The sequence below is a fragment of the Hirundo rustica genome, chromosome 7, assembly GCF_015227805.2.
Source record: "Hirundo rustica isolate bHirRus1 chromosome 7, bHirRus1.pri.v3, whole genome shotgun sequence".
In the NCBI taxonomy this organism is placed as follows: Eukaryota; Metazoa; Chordata; class Aves; order Passeriformes; family Hirundinidae; genus Hirundo; species Hirundo rustica.
In genome coordinates, this window is record NC_053456.1 from 35,202,407 (window position 1) to 35,223,146 (window position 20,740).

Here is a 20,740-nt window from a genome sequence, read left to right on the forward strand (position 1 = left end):
CCCTTGTCCCCGCTCACGGAGGTCCATCCGTGTGTGCGCCTGTGGATGCAGTTCCTTGGGTATCCCACACGCCTCAGCCCTAATTCCCGCTCCCGTCCCTGCTGCGGAGGAGCCTTTGGGAAGCTCCTTCTAACGCTCCCCGCCCGATTCCTCGCCTTGTCCTCGCCTGACTCCTGCTCCAGCTAATTAGCACCTTGGCATTTGCGCAGCGAGCGAGGCAGCCTCGATGTTTGCGAGGGAACAGAAGGCACATCTGTCTGCGTGCGCCGCTCGCAGGGGAGGAGCGCGGCTCCGCGCTGTTTAGAGCAGGCAGTTGGGGGAGGAATTAATTTACAAAATTTCTTGAATGAAAACAATTCCAATAGCTCGAGTGCCCTCTCCCTCCCACGTCAGCTGTTTACAAACTGTCGAGTGGAATCTGTCCCACATGTCCCTTGAACCTACCCAGTAACGCAGGGAAACAGAACTGAAATGCATCACGAAAAACTAATTTTTAAGGGGGGGGTGGGGGGGGGAGAGAGAGAAGAAAGAAAAATAATCCTGCCTACGAAGTTCAAACAACTTGTCTTGCTTCAGCTTCTACCAATTTTCATGTGCTTAGACAAATGTCACCAGCGGCAGACTTAATTGACTTCGTTTTGATCTTCATCCTCGTTAAAGAGGAACGTCGTTGTTCCTCGCTGTCTCTGCACCCGCCCCGTGAAGGTGCTTTGTGTGAGGCAGTGATTAAATCGATTTGTTAAGGACCTGCGGAGTCTGAGGGCATCCAAATGTCACGGTGGGGATGGGGCTGGGGAATCTCCTCCTTCCCAAGGCAGCACACTTGAGATCACGGAATGGTTTGGGTTGGAAGGGACCTTCCAGCTCCCTATCCCCTGCCATGGGCAGGGACACCTTCCACCATCCCAGGGTGCTCCAAGCCCCGTCCAGCTGCTGTGGAACACCCGTTTTTCTTAGGCTTGCCTGGAATTTCTGATCTCTCATTCCTGCTTTTAAGAGGAGGAAAGCTAATTGAAGGGAAACGGCTGCAATTAACATGGTTTCTTGTATTTTTTTTTTTTTTTTTTCCTTGAGGACATCTCTAGCTCATTAGGGTTGTGTAAGTGTCTCTTGCACTATGTCCCTTGAAGCTTTCCAGACTCAGAGTTAACTGTGCCCTCTGGTATTTGGAGATGTGCTGTAGCCAAGCCACATGGTAAAGCACGGGGGAAAAAATTGACTTTCCCAGCCCTCCATCCAAGGAGGACAAAGGAAAGGCAAACCACTATCCCTGCCCAAAAAATAAATGGACCAAATTGATGGGGAACCATTTCTACAGGGATCTGAGGGCCTTGACTTAGGGTCCCTGTCTGCATGTGATGAGCACAAACCCTTCTGAGCATGGCAGGGGATGCCTGCAACATTCAGTTTTAGTATACTGGACAGCCTTGAAGAGTCTTTGATGGGTTTTGAATGCGTTTGAGGTGGAGTCCATCAAGGTCTTGTGGCAGCGACAGGTCAGGGCCACCCCACATGCCGAACAAGCCTCCTCTGAACGCAGATCCTGGGTGACAAAGCTGCTCCTGTCACTGAGGTGCAGCCCAGCAGTCCAGATCAGCTTCCTGTGTCACTGGGGGAGCTTCGAAGGCTCCTTCCACGCCAAGCCGTTCCGGGATCACGGAGAAAACACGCGGCTCTGAGTGTCCTCCCTGCATCCTGCCGGATGCCGCGCTCCGAGATGGATGTAGAGGGCGGGGCGGCTCGGGCCCATTGCCACCGAGCTTTTCCCTCTCCTCCTGCCCCGGTGTGAAACCTCTGGCCGGGCACCCCACACCTGCCAGCAGCGCTTTGGCTGAGGAGAAGGCTTCAGTCACTGGTGCAAGGTGACCTGGAAGGCGCGGCACAGCAAGGAGCTGAATTTGGACGGCTGCTCTCTGTTCCCCGTGTCGTGGGGCTGCTCCTGGGCAGCAGCGGGCGAGAGGGGCTGGGGAGATCCCGTGGGCGTCCCGGCCGTGCCGGGGCCAGGGATCGCGGCGCTGCCCGAAAGCTGTCCGAGCAGCGCCCGTGCCGAGCATCCCGCCGCGAGGAGGTGAGGGAACCTGCATCCATCGGGGATGCTGAATGAGAGCCACACCTCTCCCGCCCGTGAACGCGGCGGATTTACAAACCTTCCCCCTTTTTCATTAGCAGCCTCTCCTCATGTAACCACGTTCCTGTGGGCCGGGGTTGAATGAAGAGAAGCTCCTGTTTTAATTTTTGCTGTCAGGAGTAACGGGTAAGTGTAGGAGGAGGAATATTAATCATCCCCAGCAGGCATTCTTCAAACTTAGAAACAGCATACGGAAGGAGCCCGAATGGTTTAAACATTGCGGGGACCATTTGTATGGGAGTCTCATGCCTGGAAACGTGCAGGGTACTCTTTTCATTTTTTGCTTTCGCCCTGATTTAATTTAAAGGGGAAGTCGTTGCTCTCCCACCTGCTTCCTGCAGCAGGGACCAGGGCTTCACGTGCCTGCAGAGACCAGGGAGGTGTGCAGGGGTCAGCAGTGCTACTGTTAAATTCTCTGTGGCATCAATTAGCCGCTGCTCCAAATGAATTCACTATCTGGATGCAAAAGAAAAGGAGAGACAGAGTATCTTGGGTTTTGCCGTTCCAAATTTTTGCACCGGTGTTGTAGCAGGCGTAGCGCTGCCATAGGAAAACTGAGATTTTTGCTTCTTTGGGGTCACCTGGGGCACCACTGGAGGTTCAGAAGTCACCTGAGTTGTGCACCGTGTGTTTTCATGGGTCCACCATGTGAAGACAGGGTGGCTTTAATTCCCTTCTAGGGCTTTGGGAGGCCCCCAAACCTCATCCCCTGCCACACAGGTGTGCAGGCTTGCTTACATCTTACCTGTGAGTGAGGTAAGGTCCTCCTCGGGAGAACTGCAAGATCCTTATGTGAATTAAGTCCCTTATGTGACTCTTTCCCTTCCCCTTTTGCTTTTCTCTACTTTTTTTTTTTTTTTTTTTTAATACAAGAAGCCCCCGGGGAAGGGCATGGGGTGAGTTTTTGCTCTCCTGAAGGCTGACTGTGTTTTCTCACAGAGCTGGAGCCTCTGAAGCTCCAGATGAAGGGTGAGAGCTGCCTGAGTGGCCCCACCATGCTGCCCTGGGGCTGGCAGCCACTAAGGACAAACATCCCTTAGGCTCGGTGAGGGGCTCTTCCCTGGGGCAGGACAGGAGGCTGTGGGCCTTACCCCAGCTCCTCTGCTGTGTTTTGTTCGAGCCTCACAGCAGCCTCTCCGAGGTCGGCAGGAGGCTGCAGGATCGTCCCCGTGCTGCTGTGTGAAATTGCTCCTCTCTCGCGCTGTGCCGTGGCTGAAATTGGTTAAGAGCCTCTGACTGGGAACCAAATTTCCTCTCCATCTCCTCGAGCACACGGGAAAGATTGCCTGGCAGTCTTTAGCGTGCCTCAAATGTGGGTAAAGAAATGAGGGATGAGTTGCTCATCGCAGGCTGGGATTCTGTGATGAATTCTCCCAAAGAAAGCACAGCGGTGCCTGTGCTGAGCCACTGGGCTCCCTGAAGGGCCCAGACCTCTGGATGCTGGGCTTTCCCAGCAGGCGGGTTCCTGCTTTTTGTGAGGGGGTCACCCAAGCACACGTGGGTTTGGAGCAAAACTGCGTTCTCCCAGCCTAAGCAGCTTCCCTGCAGCACTCCCGGCTCCTTCTGGTAAGGCATCCCAGGCACGGCGCTGGCGGGAGGCTGCAGCATTCCTCGCTCACAGAGGTTTGGGGCCTGGCTCCACGTGTGCAAAATGAGTTTGTTCTTCTGCAGCAGCCCGTGTTCTCCTCCAGCCACACAAGGTTTGTTCAGGTAGGGAGCGCATCCACCGAGGATGCTGGAGTGGGAGAGCAGGGCAAAGGGAAGAGAAAGCCCTTGCGTGACTGTGGTCAGGCATGGCCTGGCACCGAGAGCTGAAAGAATTGTGCTCCTGGAGCTGGCAAAACTCCCAAATCCTGTTGTCTTGTCCCAAACCACTCTGCGGGGGGTCATGGCCCCCTCCCCGCCCCACGTTTGGTCCCCCCCCGACAGCATCATTCAGCGCAGCAGCGCGAAGAGCAGCGAGCTGTAATTTGCCAACGGGGCCGTGTCCCTCAATGAAAGCTTCCTACGTGTCTCTTGGAAGATTATCCTATCAAATCCCCTCCTGCTCTGAAAGGTACGCATTTAAAGCGTGACTAATGCCGAGAGATGCTATTATTCCATTTTATTCCGCAGCTTGTGAGTAATGTCTCATTACGGATGGGGATGCATTCAGAAAAACATCATCCGCCTGCTGGAGCGTGGGCTGCGCGGTACGGGCGCCTCGTGGCACGGGAGCCAGCGCCTGGCAGCACGTGGATGGCTCGGGGAGGAGTGGCAGAACGCTGAGAGTCCTGAGCCAGTCTCGGGCTCTGCCTGCTGCCCAGGCTGGGCTGGGGCTCTGCTTTGGAGCCCACAGCGTTCCATCTCCAGCAGGGACAGCAATCCACGAGCTCGGGCTGCGGAGCCAGCGCTGCCGGGCGATGAGGGGCGGGGGCAAAGTCGGCGGAGTCTTGCTTATGGAGGGGTTTTATGACCTCTGCGAGGTCTGTGCTTCCCTGGTGAGTGCTGTTCTCAAGGCTCAGCTTTTCCTGTGGCTGAGTATCCCCAGATTCTGGGGAAATTCTTCATAATGGCATGAATGGGCTGCTGCCAGCGTTTCTGACTCCCCAGCTGGGGATGTGGGTCTGTCCAGGCTGTGCTGCTCCTCTTGAGGTCACTCAGGTGTAGAAGCTCCTAGGGATGGTTACCATTATCCTGCTCTAAAGGAATCCTGTGTATATGGGAGCCGGCATCCTCTCCCCCATCCCGTGGGAAATGTCTGCTGTCCTCTACTCCCTGTATTCCTTCTCCTACGGTGCAAACCGCTGGCATTTTTGGGATGTTCATCACAAGCTCAATGGCTGGTTCCACTGCTGTGTGTTTTTGTGTGGCACACACGTGGAGCATGGCGGCACTGACCTTCCCCTAGGACTGGTGCATCCTCACCGTCAACCATCCATCCTTAATAATTCTCTTTTTTAGGAAGAAATCCTTCCCTGTGAGGGTGTGAAACCCTGGCACAGGTTGCCCCATCCCTGGCAGTGTCCCAGACCAGGCTGGACAGAGCTTGGAGCACCCTGGGATAGCGGAAGGTGTCTCTGCCCATGGCAGGGGGTGCGATGGGATGAGCTTTCAGATCCCTCCCCATCCAAACCATTCTGAGATTTATCCGCCTCGTGCCGAAGAAAATGAGCTTCAATAATTTGTTGACGTACTTTTTCCCAGGCGTTGTTTTCTCCTTCACCTCCTGCTGCGGAGGTTTTGGGGTGGGTCTCGTTTTTTGTTTGTTTTTTTTTCTTTCCCCCCCCTCCCGTTCCTTTTGCTTTGTATCGCTGGCTCATTCGTTTCCCCTGCCGCTGTTCTCCGTGTCAGGGGAAGCGGGCCCGCGCCCCCCGAGCTGGTGCGGAGCTGAAAGGCTGGGGTTTGACTGAGGCACGCTTTGCGCCTCCCACACCCGCGCGGCTGCTGACGCACGCCCGGCCGTGGCGAGGGGATGAATAAACCCAGCTCCGCCGTCCCCAGAAAGAAGGGGGTGGAGGAAGGAGGGAGGGCTGCTCTGGGCGTGCAGTTTTGCCGAGCTGTTTTCTCTACAGCCACCAAAGCATCCCCATCCCTTTCCAGGTTTTCTGGTTTGAGGGGCTGCTGCGGGTGTGGCTTTGGTGTCCTTCGTGCCACCAGGCTCGGACTCCAAGCCGTACTGGACTGGTCCAGGTGCTCGTGGCTCTCCTCCTCTTCTTGCAGATGCTGGAAGGATGCAAAAGAGGCTTCCACGTTCTGCACGGCTCCTGAGATGCTGAATTCAATAACTCATGTTTTGGCTGTAGGGGTCCTCAACAGCATATCCCAGACTGGAGAATTCCTCCTTCCTCCTATGGCATGCCAGGCTTGGGGGCCTTGAGGGTGGCAGTGTACGATCCTGCCCATGAAATATGGACGTGCTCAGGCTGGACAGGGTGCAGGTGATGACCCCAGTGACCTGCGGGACAGGAGGTAGGGAATGCTGAACTCCAGGGCTTGTGCATCTCCTGCCTGCCTGAAAGCAGCCCCCAAAAGCAGAAACAGGAGACAGGAACTGACCTGGGACCCTCAGTGCCTTGAAAGGGCTGAGCTGGAATCCTGGGCTCCAGAGGCTTCCCATAGCACTGAGAGGATCAGGCCTTCCTCCTGCTCCTTGGAGTGCTCTCCAGCCTCAGGAATCCCTCTTTCCTGAGGGGAAAGTAGCTGAAACACTGAACAATTAACCACTGCTGCTTGTGTGTTTTGTTTTGTTTTTCCTTTCTGTTTTTGAATTCTTTTTCTGCCCTGCTCCTGCCTTCCTGCATGTGCATCCTTTCCCTGTGTGACCTCGAGCTGTTCCCTGTGGTGCTGGGAGGTGATGTCCTACAGAATTGCGGGGTGAGAGGGCAGGAGATCTTTTGCTTCTGGTTCAGATCATGCAATCCACCATTCACCAGGGCAGCTCCTCCCTTTGAAGGGCATCAGTCCTTGTTTCTCTTCTCGAGTCCGCAGGGATCTGGGCCTAAGGAGGGATGGTGGGATCATTTGCCATCAGCCCTGGATCATGGGCAGGTCATCCAAGAGATCTCCATTTGCAGGAATTCTACCCCAAAACATTTTCAAAGGAATTACTGCATCTTCAGGATTAACCTTGAGTGTTTCTGTCTTGCCAACCAAAGCCCAGTACCCCTGCAGCCCACTCCAGCCTGTTCTTACCATGTTGGCTGCTTCAGGTGTATAATCCTGGCAATAGCATCCCTTCTCACTCTGTTCCCTTTGGAAAATTCTGCTTTTCCATCCTTCTGCTTGTAGCCTGCTCTGTGCCTACTTCGTGCTCGCAGCCTTTTGCAGCAAGAGCCTCTGTGGGAATTCTGTGGTGCTGGGGTGCTGAGCTGTCTCTGCTGCTCTTTTTTTTTTTTTCCGGTCCTTTAGCCCACAGAATTTATAGGTGTGGAAAAGAGGAGCAGAAACTTCTTCACAGGCCACTGTTTGTAGAACCACAGAATCGTTAATGTTGGAAAAGGTTCCTGGGACCAAGTCCAACGATTAAACTAACACTGGGTGTTTTTACAGCTACAACTGGTGTGCTCTTGGAGAGAAGAGCATCCTAAAGATATGTCTGGAACAGGGGCGTCTCCAGGGGAGCTGTGGAGACAACCTCTGCTCACCTCATGAGGTACTCTTCAGGTAAATGGTAAATCTGAGGGGGCTGGGGGGAGCCCTCTTGTGCTGGTTTGGAGATGTTTTGTGGGCTCAGTTTGGCTTCAAGGAACCCAAGGAGGTTTCCCTGGATGCCTACCTGCTTTCTCCCTGCTTGTCTTCTCCTGGCTGCCTGCTGGCCAGAGAGGAGGGAACCAGTCCCAGCGTCATCTGGATGTCCAGAAAGACTCCATTTCTGCCATCTAGTTACAAAAAATGACCATTACCTGCTGGGAGGTGCTGTGGCTTCCACTGAACCAATGGACTGGACATGTTTTACACCATTACAGATGGTTTAACCCCACGTGGTGTCCTAAACACACCCGGAAATGCCAGCATCACCAACGGCAGCTCCCACCTCCAGGATGTCCTCCTGGCAGCCTCCTGGATGCGTTATTTTTCCAAGTGGTTTCAGGTAATAACAGGGTAGGAAGCGCTCTGCTGTCAGTGAAACAGCAACACAGGCAGCTCTCAGCAGGTAGCTGGTAATAAAAGAATTCAATTGCCGGTGGTTTGAACAATCTGTGGATTCACTGCTGAACTGCTAAAACCAAAATGCTAGCGTGAAATCTGATCTTTTTCCCCCCTCGTATTTTTAGATAGCAGTGTGTCTCGCTGTCGTTTTAATTAATTTTTGTGGGGAGGGAGTTTTCAGCTGTAAATCGAATCTTAGCAAATTCATCTCTTTATTCTTAAGAGGGAAGACCAAGTACATCGGTGTCCGTACAGGCTGTGGGTATTTTCTGCTGTTGGGGCCACCTAGAAATGATTTTTTTTCTTTTTGAGGTCAAAAGTTTCTGGTAAAAAATAGTCAGGACTGGTGGCTACAAGTTAAACAGCTCCGCTGAGTGGGGAGGACAATGCTCCCATGTGAATCCTCTGATTTATCCCTCTGTTCTTCCCAGCTTCTGTGGCCAAGCTTCCCGTGCTGCCTGCCTGAGGAAGGAGTCCAGCAGCCCCCAGCCCGCTCCTATAATTAACTTGCCAGGGAAAGGCTGTTTCTCAGCTGTGCCAGCTGGGACTGCTGAAGAAACCTGGTGTCTTATGGAAAGTGGGGAACTGTCAAGGAATAACTGATCACAGGAGAATCCCTCTTAAAAAAAAACCAAACCAACAACAACAACAAAAAAAACCTCCACCAAAACCAACCAAACAAACAAACCACCAAACACAAAAAAACCCCAACAAAAAACAATAAAAAAAAAAAAAAAAAAAAAAAACCCAAAAAAAAAACCCACAAAAAAACGCAAACCAAAACAACAGGAAAAAAGAAGAAAAAAAAAAGGGAATAAATTAACTGTGAGTGCTGCTCTGCAGTTTTCAGCCTCTGAAGAGATTTCTCTGCCTCGGAGCTCCTGGAACAACTGCAATTGCTGCAGCTCTGAGGGAGGGGGGGTGGTTTCCAGCATGGACTTGGATACTCCCAGGGATCCAGGGGCAGCCACAGCTTCTCTGGGCACCCTGTGCCAGGGCTTCCACAGCTTCCCAGGGAACAATTCCTTCCCAATATCCCATCCATCCCTGCCCTCTGGCAGTGGGAAGCCATTCCCTGTGTCCTGTCCCTCCATCCCTTGTCCCAAATCCCTCTCCAGCTCTCCTGGAGCCCCTTCAGGCCCTGGAAGGGGCTCTGAGGTGTCCCTGGAGAGAGAGATGTCTTCTCCAGGTGCACACCCCTAGCCCTCCCAGCCTGCCAAGTTAAAGTCCTGCAGCTCCTTGGTTTGGTCTCAGTCACATACAAGGGATTGATTTGTCTCCTTGTCCCCAAATTCTCAAGCCCTTCTCTGTTCCAGCATAATTTCCTGAATTCTCACAGGCAGTCAGTTGCAGCCACTCTGTGAGAGAATTCTGACTGGAATTAAATTTGGTTTGCTATCTTGTTGGGGATCGAAAGGAGCAATTCTGTCAAAGGCAGACAGCCTTATTTTTAATTTCTTGGCTCCTGTGGTGTGTACAGCAGCATCTTATCCCGTAGGCAGGGATCACAGGGCTCCCTGGCAACAGCAATCATCCCATCAGAGGAAAAGGGCTTGGTGCAATGGTATCACCTTTCCATCACAGTGAAATACAGTCCTGGGATTCCCAGCAAAGCCTCCTGGTTAGCAATAACTCAGCTGAGTGCAAACAAATCTACATCACGGTCCCCAACACGAGTCAGCTCTTTAAACAGAACCCAAGGCGCAGCAGTACATCACCAAAATATATTGCAGGTAATAGAGCAGCTTCTCCCATGGCTGAAATGATCTTTTGGGGGCATTTGGCTCTCTTCAGTTCCTGAGGGAAGTGGTCCCCTAGCTGAGATAATTCCAGCTCTCTGGTCACTGCAGAAAAATGGGGAAATGGGGTTGTGTACTAAAACATGGAAAGAAAATAATCCGAACATTATACTCGAAGAGGGGAGAATCTGCTCTCATCCCAGGGAGCTGTGATGATCCAAAAGGTCTTTTTAGGCAAGGACCTAACCTCTGATCCCATGGCACCTCATGAAGAGCCCCCAGTAAAAAAGACTGGAAATCTTCTGGGAAGCCCAGGAAGGTCAGAACAACTGGTGTAGGTGTCGACTCTCTCATGGGACCACCATGGTCTGGTGAGACAAAACCTTCCTTTACAGGAATGATGCTGATTCTCCCAGGCTGTATCCCTGTTCTTCCATGTGCCTTCCCTTTTTAAATGCAAAATTTGGGAAGAAGACTCCAGCTTAGGGTGACTGAGCTTACAAGTTCCATAATTTCATCTTAAATTCCCTTTACAAGGCACAAATTACTCTGTTAATGAGAAGTAATTGATTCCAGCGACTCTGTTGTTCGTTTTATCTGTCTAAACTCTTTTCCAAAAACACTTTAACACAAAAGATTCTCTCCCTGATTATCCTCCAGCAAGAAAGTTGTAGGGAAAAAAAAACCAACAACAAATCCCCTTTCTCCAAAGACTGCTCTTCCCTACCCCAGCAGCATGCCTTGGAAGCTACATCCACGTTAAACCCTCTTGCCATCAGGGCGTTTCTGGGAGCTCTCTTTGGAGGAGCTGTTTTGGAAGCCCTGGCTGCGTTAGGGACACATGCTGCACATTCTCTCCCAGCCTCCCGTCAGAGTTTCCCCTTCTGCCCCGATTAGGGCCAGATCCAGAGTTAATTTGGGAAAACAGGAGCAACTGGCCGGGGACTCCTGTGATTGAGCTCTCTGACGCTGCCTGGAAGGGATGCTTGAGGAAAGAGGGTGTTTCATGGAATAAAAACCTGGCTGGCTCCCGGCATGCTGTGGCTTCACAGCTTTTCTTTTAGCTGGGCTTTCCCCCTCTATTTTTGTTTTTAAGATGTTTTCGTTTGGTTTACCTTCCGTTACTCTGACTGTCTCAGGAGCTTGCTTGCTTTTCTGGCTTCCACAAGGATATATGGAAGCAAAGCCCACAATTTCCATGAGGAAAGGGCTTTATTTGGGTTTTTAATCTGCATCATTTCACTAATGTGCAGTGGAAGGGCTGTGGTGCTGTGAGGAGGAGCCACCACCACACACCTCCTGATTCCCAAGGGCCTGGAGTGCCAGGACACAGGGAATGGCTTCCCACTGCCAGAGGGCAGGGATGGATGGGAGATTGGGAGGGAATTCCTCCCTGGGAGGGTGGGCAGACCCTGGCACAGGGTGCCCAGAGCAGCTGTGGCTGCCCCTGGATCCCTGGCAGTGCCCAAGGTGAGGTTGGACAGTGGGGCTTGGAGCAGCCTGGGACAGTGGAAGGTGTCCTTGCCATGGCAGGGGGGGCACTGGATGATTTTAGGGTCCCTTCCGGCCCAAACCGTTCCATAATTCTGTGCATTCCTTTCACTGTCCTTTCCTTTGCTCACTGTTTGGGAGTGAACTGAGGGTTTCTTTGGATTCTCTCTTTGCTCAGTGGCAATAACAAAGGGAGGGGCTCCGGTGAGCTCAGCCTGGTTTTACTGCCGTGTCACAGAGTCCTTTGAAGTTGTTTTTTTTAATTTTTTTTTATTATTTTTTTTTAATTCCCACTAATTTCTGCTACTTTAAGTCACTTTTTTTTTTTTTTTTTTTTTTTTTTTTTTTTTTTTTTTTTTTAAATCTTCTGCAAATTGCTCCAAATAGCCCCTTTTCCAGATCCTTTAGGCTCTGAGAACAACACATGCTACAGCCCAGATTGCTTGGGGATTCCACTGGGCTTGCTTCCTTCTGCCGTGAAAAATAACCATTCCATTCCTACCTGTCTTTTCCTGTTTCCTACCAGTTTGGAATTCACTTGAGCACGCTTGCTCTAATCCCAGGGGAGATTAAATTCCAAGGTGCCCCCGTTGAGGGAGCTTTTGAGGAAGCAGAGTACGTGGCACCAAGTAAATTGCCCCTATTCTGCAGGCACTGATGGCCACAAAGGATCCCCCAGGAGCTGCGATTCCAGCTACCAAATGAACGGTTTCCTTCCATCCCAGCTTTCTAATTATCTGTAATGTTGTTACACAGTTTCCACTGCTTTGCTCGGTGTTAATGATAAGTAGCTCAGTTAATTCCTCTTTGGATTTTTTTTTTTTTTTTTTTTTTTTTTAAATTGTTGAGGGTCTTTTGAATTTTATTTTTTAAACTGGTCACTTTCCTCATTCTGAGGCTGACAGCCCCAGAGCTGACGTCTCCTTTTTCCTGGGTCGTCCTTCAATTGCCCTGGTGATGGAAAAGGTGACACCTGGATGTGAAATTATGCAATACTGAGGGAGAACATTTGACTTGTGAATGCTTCAAGTTGATGAGAGTCACACAGAACAAGTGCTGGAGACACTTTGTGGCCCTTCCAGTTTTTGTTGTGAGGTGCTGAGGGCGAGCACCACATACCCCTGTCCCTCGTTGTGTGGCTGATGCTGCCAAATACTTTTTGATTTTTAGGGTTACCTTTCCAGGAGAGATGCTGCTGCTGTAACGAAAGCTGGCTTTGCAGGCTCCAGGAGCTGCACAAAGGTGTTGTCCCCCGCTTCCTGCTGCAGCCTGGGAGCCTCTCCCATCAGGAATGGGTTTTCAGAGTACACTCTGGCCTGGCTCTGCAAAATCAAATAAAATGGCCCTGTTTAGAGGTGTTTTTTTTTTTGTTTGTTTGTTTTTTTTCCCCCAAGACAGTGCAGGAATGCTGTTAAGGTTGCTGAGCTATCTCAGCTTGAGGAGCTGAGTTCTCCTTCAGTGTGCCAAGGGCAGCCCGCCAGGCATTTTTGTTATAAATATTTTCAGCATTTTCTTTGAAGCCACATATTTTGGGGCGGTTTCCACCCCCCTCTCCTCATTCCCATTGTGTCCCTCTGCCCCCCCCACCCCCCTGCTTTCCCCCCTCCCCATGGAGGACATCTTATGCTTTCAGGAGAGATCTCACTGAGGGTTAGAGCCCAGGAATTCCTGCAATCCTGAACCACGCTCTGCGTGTTCCCAGGGCTGGATTCAATCGACGAGAGGCTCTGCAGCCAACCCCCTTGGACTGCACATGTGTTTATTGAAATGTCAGTGGCCCACACAAGCTGAATACCTATTAGCTGCAACATGCCTCAAATCCAAAGCAGAGCTCCAGTTCATATTCATTGTTCAAAGCACAGATCCCTTTTACTGTTGTCATTTCAGTCCCCTCGTATTTGTGGAATTATTCAGGCAGCTCTGAGAAGTTAACTAGCACTTTGCAGTGTCTCTTTACTGCCAGGGTATAATATCTGTCTGTAATAAATATATAGGTAAGGGATTTCAGGAACAAAACAAAACAGCAACAACATATTGCATGTGAAAACTTCACTAAGCAAATAAAACATTCCCTGCCAGAGAGGCAGAAAAAAACACCAGCAAGCTGGTACTATCTGAACTCAGTTAATGAGCAGGAGATGGGTAATTCCAGTCTATTCTTTTAACTCTCTTGTCTTCTGTTGCTCTCCAGGGTTTCTCTGCAAAACGCCCAAGCAGGATGGAAATAAATCGCTAAGGGCTGTAACAAGAGGTGTTTTAAGGGCTGGTGGGAGCTGAGGGTTCAACAAATCCCTGACAGGAGGGAGCAGCCAGGTGGGAGTCAGGTTACAAAAGACCGGACAAGTGGGAAGTCCTCAAGTTGTGCCAGGGGAGGTTAAGACTGGATATAAGGGAATATTTCTTCATGGAATGGGTTGCAAAGAGTTGGCACAGGCTGCCCAGGGCAGTGGTGGAGTCACCACTCCTGGGTGTGTTCAGCAGCTGTGTGGATGTGGTTTAGCAGAGAACGTGGTGGTGCTGGGGTCCCAAATGTCTTTTACGACCTGAATGGTTCTTTTTTGACCTCGAGGCAGCCGGGCTGGGTGTAAGGGCTGCTCTTCTGGCGTCGGGACTTTCTGGGCATTAATAGCATTGGAAATGCCACTACCTGGTATGAGCAAAGCAGCCCAGCAGTGACAGGGGAGGGTTTGTTTCTGCCAGCAAAGCTCATGGTGGCCCTGGGGGCAAAGGGAGCAGCTGTGGGTAATGAGTGTGTTTTGGGCATGGTCACCCCTCCATGACACAAGGAGCTTCAGCACCCTCAGTTCTCTAGGCTCGGTTCATCTCTTCTGAAGGAGGAATACAGACAGGTAGCCTAAAAACCTGCCCCACTTCAGTTCTAACAGTTGGTTTGGTGAAGAGGCATCCAGCAAAAAAAAAACCCCAAAAAACAAAAGAAAGGTACTTTCTGCTCAAAGCAAAGCTGTCTCAAGTCAGTTTTTAATTTCACTGGCAGCATTCACCTGTGATCTTTCTGAGTTTAGAATGAGGAGAACACTTACATTTGACTTGAGAGAATAACAGTTTGATTAAGGGGGAACTAAAAACAAACAAACAAACAAAACAAAACAAAACAAAAAACCCAAAAAATTTTCTGTTTACCTGGGGTAGTTCTGCTGACATGAATGTGAGTTACTCCAAGCAGGATTCTGGGCTCAAGTCCAGAAGAGGAAAAAGTGCTTCTTTAAACCCAGCTGTAAGGCTGCTGTTCTGCTTTGTCCCATGAAGCAGCAGAGGAAATCCAATAGCCAGGGCTATCAGCTCTGCACCTTGGATGAGTGAGGGATTCATGGCTTGGAAAGTTGATTTCCAGGGGTAAGTTGCCTTGCAGGCAGCGATGCCACAAGGAAGCGGTGAGATTCCGTCCTGGGAGCGTTAAAACGGGGTGTAGGTGTGGGTGGGTTAGTGGTGGGCTTGGCAGCGCTGGGTTTAGGGTTGGATTTGATGGTCCTGGAACTTGTCTCCAACCTTCATGATTCCATGGTTCAGGAGTTGCGGGTATGTATCCTGCCAAAGGTGTGACCTCACACTCTGCAGTTGCACGCTGGAGACTGAGGATGCCTTTGAAGAGGCTTCCAGATCTGATTTTGGTTTCTGTATGAGGAGAAACCTCAGGAGAAGTTTTTGGGGTGTGACTTCAGAGATGGATTTGTAGACAGTAACTGAGGCACCCCAAACTGACGGGTGCTCCAGGAATTCAGCTTGGAAACATGTAAGAGATTGTCAGAAAACTTCTTTCATGATAGCACAGGGGTCCACCTTCCAAAATCCTCAGCCTTGTGGCAAGATCCCTATGGCTAAGCACAGGAGAATGTATCACCCTGTCATATCCAAGCTATATTCTTGTACCTGGTGTTGGACACAGCTCCTTCCTCTGGTCTGATAATTGTGGTTCTATTAGTTTTCCAACTTCTGGAATCCTTCTTTTGCTGTGTTAAGGCTATCCAGCTCCACTTTATTTTTGGCTGGCCGTAGAGCACCAGTCTCCAAGCCAAAACTCGATGGTAAATCTGTGACAGTCTATCAGGAAAAAGGATCATGGTGGCACCCAGGAGTTTTATCAGCCACAGCTGCTGCACTGTTTGCTGGAGAAACTCTTCTTTGAAATATATGACCAAAATAAAGAGCCGAGCATCTGCAGCACTGTGGATAATTTAACAAGTAATCTCCCCTGAAAGAGCTGTCTGGCTTTACCAACAGTGAAGCGATGAAAAGTCTTCTTTCCTATGGAGGCAGACTGGGAGTCTTCACCCTGGAGAGAAGGGAGAAGGCTCTGGAGAGAGCTTAGAGCCCATTTTAGCCTAAAGAGGCTCCAGGAGAGTGAGAAAGGGACTTGGGACAAGGGCCTGCAATGCCAGGACAAGGGGGAATGGCTTCCTACTGAAGTAGGAGAGATTTTGATTAGACATGATGAAGAAATTGTTCCCTGTGAGTGTGGTGAGGCCCTGGTACAGAGAAGCTGTGGCTGCCCCTGGATCCCTGGAGTGCCCAAGGCTGGATGGGACTGGGATAGTGGAAGGTGTCCCTGCTCATGGCAGGGGGTGGAATGGGATGGACTTTAAGGTCTCTTCCAACCCAAACCATTCCAGGATTCCATGATTTCTTGACCAGAGAAGCAGGGGGGGAAAAAAAGCCCCAACACTTTCTGTCTCCTCCCCAGTTCCACACAAGTACTTCCCAGTTCTGGGCTGCTCCTTGGTCTCTGTGAATAAGCAGAACATGTCCTGCCCCTCATCCTGATGCAAGACAAAGGCTCTGCTGATAACTCAGTCTTTCATGTGCAACAGGCCACCTGATAAGCAGCTCCTGATAAGGATTAATTGAGGTCTGTGTGCCTCACCTCCTTGGATCACAGCGTGAACATCCTAAACCAATCCCGCCGCAATGCCGTTGCAACACATCCCATTGCAGCATCACCTCTAGAGGAGCCTATGGAAACCCTTCCTTTCCCAAAAGGAGGGATACACAGCCCTCATTCTGCACTATGGGTGTTATTGATCTGTGTATCAGCTCCTCACATTCCAGGTCTGGGCTGCTCCCCATGGCCTCGCAGCTTTTTTTAAAACAGCTCTTCCACTTGAGTTTCCATCCTGTCGCATTAAGTCCTGTCCTTGGATCTAGTCCAGGACACCATGGGGTTTCTGTGATCTCCTCTTTTACAGAATGGGGAGTCTGCCTTTTTTTTGTTTCTTTTTTCCTTGTGGAAGAAAGCTAGAGGGACCTCCTGGTCTTTTACAGCCCTGATCTTGCCTAGCGATTCTGGGAGACAGAAGTAGCCCTCCTTTCAGCCCGTGTTTTATAGTCACACAGATGTTCCTAGGGCTGCAGAGGTTTTTGACTCTTCTGACCTCTCATCCTCATACATTCTAAACTTTATTTTTATCATTAATGGGCCAACACTCACTTCTTCCATTTCTATTAAGCAACGTATCTGCAAGTGAGAGCTGGATTCCAGAGTCCCACCCAGCTATTTAACAGGGTCTGAGCGTAACCCTTCAGACTTCTCAGACATTCCTCTCATGATTTTGATGCCACTGTTGCTATTCCGGACACTTCTGCCGGCACACCTTGCTCTGCTGTGATGCTTTTTAAGAACTCGCTGAAGGTGCTCATAAGGAACACAAGTTTTTAAGATATTACATTTAAGGAGCTTGCATTAGGAAGAAAACTCCCTGCTCCTTGATAAGCAGATAGAAAAAATTTGAGGTATTTTAGTGTTTTAGTGGATTCCAGTTGGAAACTGGCTGTGGTTTTGGTTTTGCCACAGGAAAGGGAAAAGAAGTCGACTGAGTTTTGCCAAATGCAAAGCACAGGTGCCTTTTAATAGATATGTATTCAGAAAATGCTGTGACCCACATGAAATGAGATTAAATAGCCCTTAGAGCAGCAAAACAGAGGAGGGAAAAACTGGGAATTTGAAAGGTCTGTGCAATTTCGTCCCCACACATCATCTAATAGTGCTACTTTAGTCTCAAGCGCTTAAAACTGTGAGATCATCTTGGAACCCTATCATGACGCCAGCAATTAAGTGGCTTCTGTACTGCCAAGCTCTAAAACACCTTAGTGCTCTGCTGCTGGTTCTCAAAACCCACCTAAACTCAGATGATGGGAAGAAAATTTAGAAGGAAATTCTTCAGTATGAGTGCAGTGAGGCCCTGGCACAGGGTGTCCAGAGAAGCTGTGGCTCCCCCTGGATCTCCGGCAGAGTCCCAGGCCAGGCTGGGCACTGGGGCTCAGAGCAGCCTGGGGTAGTGGAAGGTATTCCTGCCAATGGAGGAGGAACCTGCCAGGCAGAAGAGGGATGTGGACTTGGATCCCCCATGCAGCGGTTGCGTGCTCTGAACGTCAATACGCTGCAAGATCTGGGCATCTCCATGAATGTTCCAGGGACTCCGGCTCAGTGTTCTGAACAGGAGAGTGAGTTGCGGGTGCCTGGTGAATGGCAGAGCCTCCCTGCAGGCCCTGGTGACAGGCTGTATTTAAGGCTTGCTCCTGTGTTCAGCACTCCCTGTGGAGCGGCTTTGGGCAGCTGCATGCAGAGCACGCCGAATCCAGGCCACTCCCCGTGCTGGCCGTCGTGGGTCCCATCCTGCCACATCCTGAGTGTGCTGGCACGCTCTTCCAGAGAGCCCTGGCTTCCCTTCTGCGGGCTGCAATTGTCAGCCTGGCTTTTTAGTCCAGATTTGTCCCAAAAGTAGATTGGATCTGCGACAGGAAAGATTCCAAGCACGAGCTGTGCCAGCTGCTCCTCGTCTGCAAAATCTAAAAGTTGCTGCTACTGAAGCCAGGCTTTTTCATTCGCATGAGAAAGCTGTAGCTGACTGTAAGATAGTCTGTGATCTGGTTTTAAAAGAAAAAGATAAAAATAAGTCTAATTGTGTTCTCGTTCTGCCTCAATTTAGCTGCTGGCCGTTCTCTTTTGTGCTCCCCACATTTCTGGAGAGCTGGTTGACACTTATTTAGGTTGGCACAAACTAAATATAACCAAGTGTGTGTGAAAGAGCACGGACTGGGTCACAGCTTCCAGAGCAGCAGAAAGAAGCATTTTTCCTTAAAATACGAAAATCCAGCTCTTTCCGAGACAGCTCAATGAAACACACAGAACCTGAACAAAAAGTGAGCGCTCCATTCAGCTCCTGAATGCTGCTGAAATTTTTATTTTATTTTTTTTTTTGCCAGCTTTTACAGTCCACAGCCTTTTTACAGCCTTCTCATTCAATCCTGAATAATAGCTTTGAATCAAGCTGTAAAAGCTTCCGAAGTTTGAAGTCTTTTGACAAGTTAATTTAGCTGTATGGTAAAAAGTTTTTCCCCCAGATAGAATAAAGCCATCATCTCATGAATGTAGTAGTCAGCCAAGGGAAAGAAAACACCATTAGGATTAGAAATGATGGGCTTTCTGGAGATAGTTTGTGGTTTAGTGTAATCTACTATCAATATTTCAGTAGAAAAATATCCTACTCGTCATTCAGCTGCAAGTCAGTATCTGCACGTAAAACCAACACCCAGGGGCCAGGCTGCAATTTTTTTTATTTCAATTTCTTTTTTGTCGTATTTTTCTTACATTTATTTATATTTTAATTGTTTTCCACCCTGGACGATGTCTTTTTCTGTTTAGCCTCGTTGAAAGAGACAGGATAGAAAAATGGATCAATATTTCCTCAAGGTTCCCACTACAGAGACACACCCCACATTTTTCTCCCAGAAGCTGCCCTGGATGAAAGTAAATATATTAAAGCGATACCCATTTCCTTTATTTTTAATACTAAGAACTGCAATATGAGTGCTGATAAACTAAGCATAGCCAACAGTTATTCTAGCCTCAACTTCACAAAGATTGCCTATTCATTTTAGACTTATTTCTGCTTTTTATCTAAATTTAAGCCTCAGTGTGCTACTAAAATTGACTGAACCAAAAAAAAAAAAAAAAAAAAGACCCCAAAAAACAGTTGAGGGGAAAAGAGATTTCTTTCATGCTCTTAATTCTTCAGGTCCATTTGGAGGGATGATGGCACCATAAGAACTTTTGAGCAGTGGTTAGTAATGGCCAAAGAATATTTTTTCTCTCTGAAGTAGGATCCCTTCCAAGTCAGGGTATTCCATACCATAGTTGAGAGCATAGCTGCTAAATAAATAGGAAGTTTATATAAATCCAGAAAAATATTGAAAACAAACTTCAGCAACCAGTTTAATTTTAAAAACTTATTGTACTCAGTCGTTGTGAAATAACTACCATAATAATCCAATGTATCTCCATCAGCAAAAAATGAAGTGTAAATACGGAGAAGAAAGCAAACTTTACATTGTGACCTCCACTTTGAACTTCACTTGCTCGTTTTTCTCCCCAGGTGGGAGACAGGGACTTGATTTTGCCCAAAGCAACAGCAATGACTTGTTTCTGAGAGTCTGGTTCTTACTGCTTCAGGATTTCAGCCCTTCGAGGCCCTGAGTGCTGCAGACTTGATGAAGTGTTGGGTGTGCAGACAAACTGGGAGGCAGCTCCTGCAGCCAAACACAGGTGTGTGGGGGCTCAGAAGTGGGGGAGAACCACCTTGTTCTGGCTCAGAGTGAGCTGTGAGGGAAGGAGAGAATGAGGAGTTCCAGCTGAAGCAAAATTCACCAGGATTAAAAAAAAAAAAACAACCAAAAAAACAAAACTCCACAACAAAAAGTATGTTCGAGGAAAGCACAGGAGAGGGCAATGTAAATTTAACGTTTCCCTGTCCCATCAGAGCTGTGCTGTAAGTTAGGTGGGTTTGATGGGGTTTTCCTTTTGATGGAAAAAAAGGGAGTAACCCAGTGCACTGTGGGAAAAAAGGAGAACAGGGAATGGGGGATACAGACCAGAAAGGTGATGGGTGGGGCAGGAAAACTAAGGGAGGTCAGTGATGGAGACTGAACGATCAGGAGGAAGAAGAGGAAGCCATCAGCAGCTTGGAAATTGTGTCTAGGCTCTACTTGCTCCTCAGAACCAAGCGGCACCAGCACAGCTTTGGTGTCTAGGCTCCAGAGGAAGTTCCTGCTGGTTCTCTTCCCAACTTTATCCTCCTTTTTTTTAGGCTGTGGAGCGGCAGGATTCGAGTGGAAAGCTGAAACACTCTATTTTACTTCCACCAGCTCCCTGTGACTAGCGAGAGAAATTAGCTGGAGTGTTGTGATGGCTGTTTCCTGCTTGAGAACATAAAAAATGGAATCATTCCTGACAAACAAGGAGTTCAGCTAAAGATGAGGTGGAGGTGGGCGGGAAGTTCTGTAATTGCTTTTTATTTAAATCTTTATGAATTAGCTCTGCCAGGGTGTTGGTTTTTATTTTAGATTTTTATTTTTTGCTTCAAGTGGCTTCTGAGTAAGTTTTTCAGCTGCAAATACAGTAAAAACAGACTATATACAGCTATAGCCAATATGTTGGATTTAACATATAGCAAGAAGCCTTTCCCTTGTGAATACCTGAGGTCTAATTTCCATGAACAATGACAAAGGTTTAATTTTCTGCCATTATGCACAGGTTAGCCTAGACTGGGTATTAATAGAGACACGTACTCACACCCACAGCCACAGGTACAGCATCAATCAAAACCTGAAGGTAGAACTTCACTCCACGGCAACTTCCAGGGCACAGCTCTCTCCTCTTGCTTCCTGTTTCCAAACTGCTCCAGCAGTGCAGAGAGGGAAGGCAGCTGGGTTGGTTGTTACCCAGTATATATAGGGTTTG